A 12,283-nucleotide genomic window follows, 5' to 3' on the forward strand; every position below is an offset into this window, starting at 1 on the left:
TTATAATTATTAATTTATTTTTCTTTCCATTTAAATTAATTGTTCTCTATTTCAAAAACCCAAAAATACACATTTTCCCATAATCAATAATAAATCATACCTCCCTGCAATTCCTTGAGAAGACGACCCGAGGTTTCAATACTTCGGTTTATTATTTTTATTGGGTTTGCTTAGGTGACAACCAAAACTTTTGTACGAACGGATTCTCTATTGGTTTAGAAACTATACTTACAACGCGATTATTTTTATAAAAACTCTTTACTTGCAGAAAATCAGTTCGTCAAAATGGCGCTGTTGCTGGGGAGTTGTAAATGTGTGCCTTATTATTGGTTATTGTAAATATTTACTTTTTGCTTGTTTATTTATTTTTATTTTTGTTTTTATTTTTGCTTTTTCGTAAATTAAGAGGTTATTGGTTTTTATTTATTTATTAAAATTTTCGAAAATAATGTCCCTTGTTCTTTCTTGATTTTCAAGTTGTTCTTCGTGTTCATCTTGACCTTCAAGTTGTTCTTAGTTGTTTTCTTCATTTTGATATAAAAATTTTAAGTTTGATGTCATTTTATTATTTTTCTCTTTCCTCATTAAATTCAAAAATATCTTTTCTCTTTATTTAAATTGAGTTTTTCGAAAATTACAAAAAAAAAATTTCAGATTTTTATTTTAAAATTTTTATCTTATCTTATCTTAGTTTTAAATTACAAAATTGAAATCTTTTTCAAAAATCATATCTTTTTCAAAATCTTATCTTATCTTATTTCAAAATTAAATTTCAAATTTCAATATTCACTACAAGAAAAACACCCATTCAGGTACACTTGAAAAGTGTAGCCAAAAGTGAAAAAAAATGATGCCTTAGGCTACGGCTACGCTTTCTGGGCTACGGCTACGCTTTTTGGGGTGATTCCTATTCGGCCGTTGCCTATTCTCAAAGGCTACGCTTTTCTGTATCAAAGGCTACGCTTCTGGCCTTTGAAAATAGGATGCGCTTTTTAAGTGATGCTATTTGATGGGATATTTTCGCGGAAAAACGAATTTCTCCAAAACACCTAAATCTAACCGGCAAGTGCACCGGGTCGCATCAAGTAATAATAACTCACGGGAGTGAGGTCGATCCCACAGGGATTGAAGGATTGAGCAATTTTAGTTTAGTGGTTGATTTAGTCAAGCGAATCAAGATTTGGTTGAGTGATTTGTGATTTGCAGAATTTAAATTGCATGGAAAGTAAAGGGAATGGGTAATTGACATGAAATTAAAGAGAACAGAAATTTAAATGCTGAATCTTAAAGAACAAGAAATTAAATGGCAGAAACTTAGAACGCAAGAAATGTAAATTGCAGAATCTTAAAGTGCAAGAAATGTAAATAGCTTGAATTGTAAAGGGAATTGGGAGTTGGATTTGCAGAAATTAAACGAGGGAAAGTAAATTGCAACCAACAGAGAAGTAAAAGAACACTTGGACTGAACCGGATCTAAAAACAGAATTGTAAATAAGCATGAAAACAGTAAACAAGGAATGGGAAATGGGGAATCCGGATCTCAGGACCCAAGAGACTAGATAACCAAGTCTAGATCTCAATGCCTTCCTAGATCCAACAAGAACAATTGCAAAGGAATTGTAAATTGCAAAGAAAGTAGATGAAGAACAATTAACAGAAATTAAATTCAATAAGCAGTAGAAGAGACAGAGAGATCTTCGGATGAGATTGAAACAGAATTCCTTCAATTCTCCAACCCAAGATCCAAGACAATTGCAATTGAAATTGAAAGCAATAAAACTAAGAGGAAGAGAGTGGAATTCTCCTTCCCCGAAACTAAGAAATTAAAGATTACTCAATATCCAAAGCTCTCCGAAAACTATTATGAAAACTCCAAAAGGAAAAAGCTCCTTTAAGAACTTGAATTCTATCCTATTTATACACTTTCTTCAAATGATCTTCAAGCCTTGAGTTGGGCCTTTGCTCTTGGTGGAATTGGGTTGAGAGAGGCCTTGGTTGATTGCTCTTGGAGTTTGGAGAGGAACCAAAGTGAACCAAGTGAACCGGGTTGGAGTTTTGCAAAAGTTTGAGTAAAAGTTTGAGCAAAAGTTTGAGGCAAACTTTTGGTCCAACTTTTCATATCAGCCCCCATGTTTTGCTGATACCCACGTTGGTGCAAAAGTTAGGGGTCTAACTTTTGCTCCAACGTTGGCCTTCCTTAGTGCACTTATGGCGCCAACGTTAGCCCAAAAGTTAGGGGCTAACGTTGGCGCAAACTTTTGCTCCCCCTTTGTGTTTTTCATGTGCCAACGTTAGCCCAAAAGTTAGAGGCTAACGTTGGCGCAAACTTTTGGTGGCCAGGGGGTGTTTTTCTCATGCCAACGTTAGCCATAAAGTTAGGGGCTAACATTGGCGCAAACTTTTGGTGCCCAGGGAGTGTTTTTCTCATGCCAACGTTAGCCACAAAGTTAGGGGCTAACGTTGGCGCAAACTTTTGGTGCCCAGGGAGTAACTTTCATGTGCCAACGTTAGCCCAAAAGTTAGGGGCTAACGTTGGGGCTAACTTTTCACCCAAAAGTTTGTGCAAAAGTTTGAGGCTAACTTTTGGTCCAACTTTTTGCTTCTTGGTTTATTTTCACTTATTCCATTGTCCTCTCTTTACTCCTAGCCATTCCTTCTTGCTTCAACCTTTCTCCAAGCTTTCTTCACCTATCATTAATCAACCAAACACATCAAAGCTATTCTTAAAATCATGAGATATTCATTTTATCATAATATGTGCCAATTATAGCATAAAACCTCATGAAATAGCATGAATTCATACATGGTCGATTCAATCAAAGGAAGCATGAGAATTTACCCAAATTAGCTTACTTGTAGCTGAAGAAAGTGCACAATTCAATTGAAAACAAAAGAAAAAGGCTAGTGAAACTAGGCTAAGATGACTTGTCATCACAACACCAAACTTAAAGCTTGCTTGTCCCCAAGAAAGAAAAGATTTATTGAGAAGAAAGGATGAAATGGAAGAGGATGTTCATGCTAGCAGAGTATTATTGATAGTTCATGGGATTTTGTGTGGATATGTAAATACTCACTTCTTATTGGCTCCTAGGCCTAGAAAGTCTCCTTCATGCTTCAAGTAACATACTGTTATGACCTCTCATTATTCCTTTATCCTTGGCTATTACTTTGTTTATAAGCTTTATTTGAGTGTCATGTGTAGCAAGTTCATTTCCTTTTCTTTATACTTGACACATTATTCACTATAGACACTTGGCTCACATTCCTTCTTAGAACATTGATGCCCAGCACCTCTTTGGGCTACTAAGTGCCTTGTAGTTAGGTTGCTCTTGATAGTGGACTTTCAGCTGATGATCCCGGGTTAGTTAACCCAAGTCAACGAGTGTTGATGCACTCCAAAGAGCTTAATAATCCAAGCAGATCCTAATACAAAGACACCACAGGCATATATTCTAAGGTTCAAGCTATTGGTGTCCAGCTTTGTTTCTTTTTGTTTTTCTTTTGTTTTGCCACTTCTTTTTTTTCTTTCTTTTTGTTTTTCTTTCTAACCAAGGATTTTTATTCGATTGAGATTCATAGACAGTAGGCCACTCTATACTTAGAAGGAGATATCCTGGCTCTTTATTCACTAAAAGTGAGCTATTATACAATCACACACATACCACCACTTACTTTTATTCTACTTCTATCTAACAGAGACCATCTTACTTCACATTCAAACATTTCTTTTATTGAACTTAAAGATGCAGGGGGCAAAACATGCTTTTTGCTAAGTGAAAGTAAACACACAAGCACACACATAGACTAGCTTACTTATTCTAAGATTGATTCTACTTTTATTAGATGAACACTTTAACAAAACACAAGTCAAAACATTTTTCAACAGTAAGAGTTAAGTGTAAATACAACCTATTGGTTTGCAGTTCCTTTGTCCTTCCTTCTGTTGTGCCCTTTTGAGTTATGATGCATAGTGTCTTCAACTGGTGGTGAATTCCCTGCATAATTCTCAACAGTTGCTTGCTTCTCAAGCCCTTAGATGACCAGTTAGTATGCATGAGTTGAGTGTGGCTTGTGGATTTAATTTGGTGTGGGGATACCAAACTTAAGCTCTTGCCACTTCTCTGGATACAGCAGGTTAACTCTAGGCAAAATCTTGTATCCTTGCTAAAGGTTATGAAGTTAAGACTAAAAAGCAGTTAAGTGGTTGAATAATCTGTTCGATTGCTTGGAGCTAACAATGTGCAGGAGATTAGAATGTGCTTTTGAATGAGGTTTTGGTGGAACACCAAACTTAGAATCCTCCATTCTCCTTTAAGTTGTTTTTGGTGTGCAACACCAAACTTAGCTCCTTGTAATACATATCAATTATTCAACATTTTTATTGAAAAGGCTATGAAAAGGAAACTACCTCAGGTTGGGTTGCCTCCCAACAAGCGCTCTTTTATTGTCATTAGCTTGACATCCTTCAATTCCTTTCAAGAAGGCTGTAGGTTCTGGACCTCTTTTTCCTTATCCCATTGTCCTCCCAAGTACAGCTTTGCTCTGTGACCATTTGCTGTGAATTGATTCTTTGTTGCTTCATCTAGCAGTTCAATGCTCCCATAAGGAAAAACCTTTGTCACCAAGTATGGACCAGTCCACTTTGACTTCAGTTTGCTAGGGAAAATCTTAAGCCTTGAATTATACAGGAGCACTTGCTGTCCTGGCTTGAATTCCTTCTTTGTGATTTTTTTGTCATGCCACCTCTTAGCTCTTTCCTTGTATATCTTAGCATTCTCATAGGCTTCTATCCTGAATTCATCTAACTCATTTAGTTGCAACAACCTTTTTTCTCCTGCAGCTTGGGAATCAAGGTTGAGGAGTTTAGTGGCCCAAAAAGCTCTGTGTTCAAGCTCTACAGGGAGGTGGCAGGATTTGCCATACAATAGCTGAAAGGGTGACTTGCCAATAAGAGTTTTGAAAGCTGTCCTGTATGCCCATAATGCATCTTCTAGCTTCCTAGCCCAATCTTTTCTTGTGCTTCCCACTGTTTTCTCTAGGATCTTCTTTAACTCCCTATTTGCTAGTTCAGCCTGGCCATTAGTCTGAGGGTGGTAAGGTGTAGCCACTTTATGGATTACTCCATATTTGTGGAGGAGCTTCTCCATCTGTTTGTTGCAAAAGTGACTTCCACCATCACTGATAAGACTCTTGAGCACTCCATATCTTGTGAAAATGTGCTTTTTAAGGAATTGGAGGACAATCTGTGCATCACAAGTGGTCGTAGCTATGGCTTCCACCCACTTTGAGACATATTCCACTGCGACTAAGATATATCTGAAAGAATAGGAAGGGGAAAAGGGCCCCATGAAATCAATTCCCCATAGATCAAATAATTCCAGTTCCAAGATGAAATTTTGAGGCATCTCATTCCTTCTTGTTAATCCTCCTGCTTTCTGGCATTCATTACATTGGTGAACATATTCTCTGGCATCTTTGAAAATAGTTGGCCAATAGAAGCCGCTCTGCAATATCTTTGTAGCTGTCTTCTCTGGGCCAAAGTGTCCACCATAAGCTGAACCATGGCAGTGCCACAGGATATCCCTCATTTCACTCTCAGGGACACACCTTCTAATTACTCCATCAGAACATCTCTTGAACAGGAAGGGTTCATCCCATAAGAATTTCTTTCTCTCATTGATTAACTTCTTCACTTGTTGCTTAGAAAAGTCTTGAGGTATCTTTCTTCCCACTTTGTAGTTTGCTATGTCAGCAAACCAGGGTGCTTGCTGGATCTGCAAAAGGTGCTCATCTGGGAAGCTTTCGTTCATGGGCTGAGATGCTTGTTGAATTGTTTCATGTGGTAGCCTCGACAAATGGTCAGCAACCTGGTTTTCAGTGTCCTTCCTGTCTCTTACCTCAATGTCAAACTCTTGTAAGAGCAATATCCACCTGATAAGTCTTGGTTTAGCATCCTGTTTTGACATCAAATACTTAAGTGCAGCATGGTCAGTATAAACCACAACTTTGGATCCTATTAAGTATGATCTAAACTTATCAAAAGCATAAACTACAGCTAGCAACTCCTTCTCTGTTGTGGTGTAATTTCTTTGGGCCTCATTCAACACTTTACTTGCATAATATATGACATGATGTAAGTTGCCCTTCTTTTGCCCAAGTACAGCACCAATTGCAAGGTCACTTGCATCACACATGAGTTCAAAGGGTAACTCCCAATCCAGAGGTGTATTGATTGGTGCTGTTGTGAGTTTGTTTTTTAAAGTTTCAAAGGCTTGCTGGCAGTTTTCATCAAAAATAAAAGGGTTATCAAGCATTAGTAGATTACTCAAAGGTTTAGCTATTTTTGAAAAATCCTTGATAAACCTTCTGTAGAATCCGGCATGCCCTAAGAAACTTCTAACAGATTTCACATTAATTGGTGGAGGGAGTTTTTCTATGATTTCAACCTTTGCCTTATCAACCTCTATCCCTTTTCTTGAAACTTTATGGCCAAGAACAATCCCTTCGGGTACCATGAAGTGGCATTTCTCCCAGTTCAAAACTAAATTAGTTTCTTGGCATCGTTTTAAGACAAGGGTTAAATGGTTCAGGCAAGCATTGAAATTATCACCAAAAACAGAGAAGTCATCCATGAAGACTTCTAAAAACTTTTCGACCATATCAGAGAAAATGGAGAGCATACACCTTTGAAATGTGGCAGGGGCGTTGCAGAGCCCAAAGGCATCCTCCGGTATGCAAAGACTCCAAATGGACATGTAAAGGCAGTTTTCTCTTGGTCCTTGGGGTCCACCACGATTTGATTATACCCAGAATATCCGTCCAAAAAGCAATAATAGGCATGGCCGGCCAACCTTTCCAGCATCTGATCAATGAATGGGAGAGGGAAATGATCCTTCCTGGTGGCATCATTCAATCTTCTATAGTCTATGCACATCCTCCACCCAGTCACTGTTCTAGTAGGGATCAATTCATTCTTCTCATTAGTGATGACCGTCATTCCTCCTTTCTTTGGTACAACTTGAACCGGGCTTACCCATGGGCTGTCAGATATTGGGAAGATTATCCCTGCATTCCACAGCTTCATTACTTCCTTCTGGACAACTTCCTTCATTGTGGGATTTAGCCTTCTTTGTGGTTGAACCACTGGTTTGGAATTATCTTCCAAGAGGATCTTATGCATACATACTGCAGGGCTGATTCCCTTCAGGTCATCAATGGTCCATCCTAAAGCATCTTTGTGAGCTTTGAGTACATCAAGAAGTTCTCCTTCTTCCTTCTTTGTCAGGGATGAATTAATGATTACTGGGAAGCTCTCCGATGTGCCAAGGAATGCATATTTGAGATGGGTGGGTAATGGTTTCAGTTCTTGTTTTCGTACTTCTTCCTTCTTGACTTGTTTTTCATCTTGCTCAATGGAAGTCTCAGCTACTTGTTCCTTTGTTGCCCCTTGATTTCCTTCTTGCTCTTGAGGACTTTCTTCCAGCATTTCTTCCACCAAACTCTCTATCATGTCCACTCTCACATAATCCTCTTGCTCAGGAATGTGTTGCATTGACTTGAAGATGTTTATGATCATTTGTTCATTGTGGACCCTGAAGATCATTTCTCCTTTTTCTACATCAATAGTGGCTCTTGCTGTGGATAGAAATGGCCTTCCAAAAATGATTGAATTGTTTCCTTCCTCTTCAGTATCCAAAATCATAAAATCTGCTGGGAAAATAAACTCCCCAACCTTTACCAACAGATTTTCCACAATTCCAGTGGGTGTTTTGATTGATCTGTCAGCCATGACCAATGACATCCTGGTGGGTTTAAGCTCTTCTATAGCAAGTTTTCTCATCATTGAGAGAGGCATTAAGTTGATGCTGGCACCAAGGTCACATAGAGCTTTGTTGAGAATTATTCTGCCAATGGTGCATGAGACTACAAAGCTTCCTAGATCCTTGAGTTTTGGTGGAATGCCCCTTTGAATCAAAGCACTGCATTCCTCGGTAAGTAACACGGTTTCCTTCTCAAGCCAACTTCTTTTCTTGTTGATAAGCTCCTTCAAAAATTTGGCATACAGAGGCATTTGCTCAAGTGCTTCAGCAAAAGGAATATTGATTTTCAGCTTTTTGAAAGTTTCAAGGAACTTGTGAAAATGCTGATCCTTGGTTTCTTTGTTGAACCTCTGGGGATATGGCAGTGGAGGTACAAAGGTTTTCTCTACCTGTTGCTTTTGATTCTTGGTTGGCTTTTCAACTGCTTCATTCCCTTTTTTTGGAATTTTTGGTTGTTCCTCCTTTGCTTGAGTTTGCTTTGAGGCTTCCTTGCTTGCCATTACATCATCATCATTGGCTTCCTCTGTGTGTGTTGGCTGTTCCTCTTCTATTGGTCTTTTACTGCTCTCTACTTGCTTCTTAGTAGTGTCATTGTTGCTCATCAATGTTCTCCCACTCCTTAATTGTATTGCCTTGCATTCTTCCTTAGGATTTGGGATTGTGTCATTGTTTACAGAAAATGAGTAAACTATGATAGATAGTACAGAAATCCACTTCTGGGGCCCACTTGGTGTGTGCAGGGGCTGAGACTAAAGCTTCTCACATGCCTGGGCTGTTTTGGGCATTCAACGCCAGGCTGTAACCTATTTCTGGCGTTGAACTCCAACTTGTAACGTGTTTCTGACGCTGAACGCCAGACTGCAACATGGAACTGGCATTGAACGCCAGTTTACATCGTCTATCTTTGAGCAAAGAATGACCTATTATATATTGCTAGAAAGCCCTGGATGTCTACGTTCCAACGCAATTAGAAGCGCATCAATTGGACTCCTGTAGTTCTAGAAATTCCATTCCGAGTGCAGAGAGGTCAGGATCCAACAGCATCAGCAGTCCTTTTTTAGCCTGAATCAGATTTTTGCTCAGCTCCCTCAATTTCAGCCAGAAAATACTTGAAATTACAGAAAAACACACAATCTCATAGTAAAGTCCAGAAATATGAAATTTGCCTAGAAACTAATGAAAATAAACTAAAAACTAACTAAAACATACTAAAAACTATATGAAATTAACCCCAAAAAGCATATAAAATATCCGCTCATCATTTATACATCTCTCACTTTTGTATTTTGTTTGGCCTAGAGGCTTGTATTTGAGAGAACAAAACTTGTATAAGCTGTTTTTACTGTCTGGATTCATTTATGGTCTGTATATAGCTAGCCAGCTTAAACTCTGCGAGCCATGGCTAGATTCCTATGATATTATACTATTATCTTTTACTATATCTAATCAATGTCTTGTGCTTTAAGTTAGTAGCTCTGTTAGTACGTTTTGCACTTTTTAAATCTTGTTTTTGAGCTATATCCTTCATCGAGCTTTTAAATTATAATAATTCTTTCTATATATTATACGTATGAGCTTAGAACTGTTGTAATCTCTGATTAACCTTTGCATTACGACACAAGATAAGGCTTAGGCTAATTAAGGTGTTACAACATTCAACTCTGTCTACATGCCTGGCCTCTCTGACCATTCTATGCTCAAGGAACACCTTACGGTGTAAGTTTTGCCGCTGAACCATCTCATGGAGGAATTTCTCTTGGTGGGCTTGCTTTTGAAGCACCTTGTTGATGGACTCTTCATGTTGAACTTGTTTAAGAACCACAGTGTTGATTGAATCCCGGAGTTGATTGTATTGCTCCCTTTGTTGGTCCATTAATCTTGACTGGAACTCCCTTTGTTGATCCATCACTTGCAATTGGAACTCCTTATGTTGTTCTTGAGCCTACATGTACTGTCTAGACATGCCTTCAATGGCACTCTGGATTTGGCTCAAGTCAAACATGTTGGAAGTTTGTTCCGCTTCTGGCTTTAGTTCTCTTTTTCTTCTTTGAGGTCTTCTTTGGCTTTGAGTGCTTGAGACATGTTCCATTCTTTGTTTGGTGATTGGCTTATCTACTCACACCCATTGTGCGTCTTCATCTTCAAAGAGTACCCCTGCTTTCTGACACAAAAGCAAGATGGTACTTGGATGGCCCAGCCAAGTTCCATCATCACAATCTTCTGCTATCTCTTACATACTATCCGCAATGATTTGTGAGACATTCAGTTTTCCTCCCTTTATTATGCAATGAATAATTGTTGCCCTTTTTATTGTGACCTCTGAAATATTTGCGGTAGGGAGAATGGATCTTTTTACTATTTCAAGCCACCCTTTAGCTTTGGGTGTGAGGTTGCCCCTTCTCAAGTGGCTTGGACGTCCCTCATGACTGACATTGGGCTAAAATCAACTTCCATTCCCCTTACATAGCTCTTGTAAGGAGGATCACTTTTATGTTCCTGGTGGTGGCCAAATTGTTGGTTAAGAATTTCTCTTTCTTCCAAAAAAGGAGAGGAAAGATGGATTTTAGCATTGCATTTATAGCCCCAACCGACAAGGCGACTCACAACCAAAGTTTAGATTAGAGATGTCACAATTCAAAAACCAATTTAAATCCAGGAGTAGAATCCCAAGTCGTCTCCCAAGGACTAGTGCCAATGAGTGCACAATTTCGGTTGTGAAGGCAAAAGAGATTTTCAATAAAGAGATAAACAATTAAAGGAATGAAAGAACACTCAAAATTGCAATTAATAAACTAATAAAGGAATTAAAGAACTAGCTATATAATATGAACAAGTAAGATATAAAAGTGATTAATGTATGTGTGTGTGTATGATTCAAAGCATAAATGGATTCTTGGCTTTAGTTGAACTAGGGGATCTTTTTCTTGTTGCAACCACAACTATGACAATTATGATGGATTAATCTCACTTAGTTAACTCTTACATCGAAGAGTAGGTCAAGTGACCATAGTTGTTCTTAATCCATAAATCCTAACTCACTTGCTAATTGCCTTAGCAACAAGTTAGTGTTAGTGGAAACAAGAACAATTAACAATCTAAGAATTATCACTAAATGATGGACATTCCAACTCTAGGAACCCATATGCTCATTTTCCCAAAGCCAAGAGGTGGAAACTTAGCCCATAATCAAAATTGACATTTCCACAAACACTTGGTGGGCATAAACGTTAGACATGGAAAAATTGAGAAAATGCTTGAAACTATGAGTAAGTAATGATCAAAAGCAAAAATGCTAACTCATCCAAGCATATAATAATCAGCAATCCTCAAAGTCATCAACAAGAAATCAAAATTACAAAAAGTATATATATTAACAATATGACTTTAACTATAAGAAAGAGTATCGAAATTGTAGCTATAAAAAGAAGTGATTAAGAAATACTTACAATGGAGGCAAGCAAAAATCCAAGATCAAAAATGGAAAATGGCACTTGAAATGAAAACCCTAATGGAAACCCTAATGGTGTTGAGAGAAAACTTGAAAGAAAAATCTACCTAAACCCTCCTACTACTATCTAAAAACTACTCGTAATGATATGCTATGTTTTCCCAAAATGTTGCCCCTCTAATATAAGCTCTAGCAATCAGATTTGGGCCTCCAAAAGCTCCCAAAACGCGAGTCATGTACGATTTTAATGAAGGCACGCACTGCTACCTATGCGTACGCACAGGTGTGTGTGCACGCACACTCGGCTAAATTCTTAGGTTGTGCGTACGCACAAGAGACTGTGTGCACGCACACTTTGCAATGCTTTTCTCCTTTCTTTCTTCATGTTTGCTCCCTCTTGCATGCTCTTCTTCCATTCTTACCAAGCCATTCCTACCTATTGCATCTGAAATCACTCAATAAAACATCAAGGCATCGAATGGAATGTAAATGGAATAAAATTGACTAAATTATGCACAAGAGAGCATGTTTTCATAATCAAGCATAATTTAGGAGGAAAACTCAAAAGTATGCTATTTAAGGGAATAAATGTAGGTTTGCATGATGAAATCCACTCAATTTCAACAAAACTCATCATCAAATATGGATTCATCAATTCCCTCACCGCATTTGCATAAAACTCTTGTACAAGAGTTAAGCTTACTATTGCACGTTGGTCATAGAGAAGTTCCCACCTCCTTTTTTGAATGTCCTCCCTTATTGAAGGGTATTCATCTTTGCCGAGTTTGAAAGCTAACTCTAGGATGGATTCTTTATGCACCATCCATCCATTAAATTGAAGCTCATGGAACTTGGATTTAAATCTTTTCTCATCAAATGTGGGTGGCTCCATGGGTTGCTTTCCTTTCCTCATCTTTGCACATGATGAAGAAGCCATTGATTATTAATTTGAGCACGAATTCCCACACTTCATACAACTGAACTGATGATGAGGGAAAAACGATTCCACACAAAC

This window comes from Arachis ipaensis, chromosome B9 (genome assembly GCF_059453495.1).
Source record: "Arachis ipaensis isolate K30076 ecotype BB chromosome B9, ASM5945349v1, whole genome shotgun sequence".
Lineage (NCBI taxonomy): Eukaryota > Viridiplantae > Streptophyta > Magnoliopsida > Fabales > Fabaceae > Arachis > Arachis ipaensis.